General features: G+C 77.3%; 1 non-coding gene across 1 annotated transcript in view; it reads left to right on the top strand.

Annotated features, from left to right (window-relative positions):
- Nucleotides 1–149, top strand: part of LOC120296979 — a 156-nt gene extending 7 nt beyond the window's left edge. The window contains exon 1 of the ribosomal RNA XR_005553649.1: nt 1–149. This exon is cut by the window's left edge and continues 7 nt beyond it. This is a non-coding gene — a ribosomal RNA (5.8S ribosomal RNA).
- Nucleotides 150–655: the final 506 nt, after the last annotated feature.

The raw sequence follows: 655 nt of genomic DNA, 5'->3' as shown, positions 1-655 counted from the left end.
AGCGGGGTGGATCACTCGGGCTCGTGCGTCGATGAAGAACGCAGCTAGCTGCGAGAACTAATGTGAATTGCAGGACACATTGATCATCGACCCTTCGAACGCACATGCGGCCCGGGTTCCCGCCCGGGGCTACGCCCGTCTGAGCGTCGCCTGACGGTTCAATCGCCCGCGAGCCGCGACACGCCCGCCCCGCCGAGGGTCCGGGCGCCTTCCCCCTCGCCCGGCGCGGGGGGGGATCGGCGTCCCGAGTCCCTCCGGGACGAGCGCCGCCGCCTCCGGCGGCTGGGGTTCTGGGGCCGCAGCGCCTCCGTCCCCCCAGTCCCAGACCCCGACGGCGTCCGTCCCTCTCCGCCGGTCGGCCCCGCTCCGCCCCGCCGGGCGGGAGCTCGGGGGGTCCGTCCGCTACGTCGCGTGCGGCGGTCCCGTCCGGGGAAGCCCCCCGAGCGCGCTCGCCCCCGCGGGTGTCGGCGCCTCCTCCGCGGGAGGTGGCCGGCCCCCCCGGCGTCGCGACGGGCCGCGTCTCCCGTGTGGGTCCGGCGGTCCCGCGTGCGCGGGACGGTCGGGTCGGGTCGGAGAGCGCGCTCCGAGCGGCTGTACTGCGGTGTCCCCGTTGCTTGCCCGCGCGCCAGCGCCGCGCCCCGGCCCCCGTCCGGCT

This window comes from Crotalus tigris, unplaced genomic scaffold (genome assembly GCF_016545835.1).
Source record: "Crotalus tigris isolate CLP2741 ecotype Arizona unplaced genomic scaffold, ASM1654583v1 scf7180000022382.27333, whole genome shotgun sequence".
NCBI classification, from domain to species: Eukaryota; Metazoa; Chordata; class Lepidosauria; order Squamata; family Viperidae; genus Crotalus; species Crotalus tigris.
This window is presented reverse-complemented; position numbering and strand designations above follow the sequence as displayed.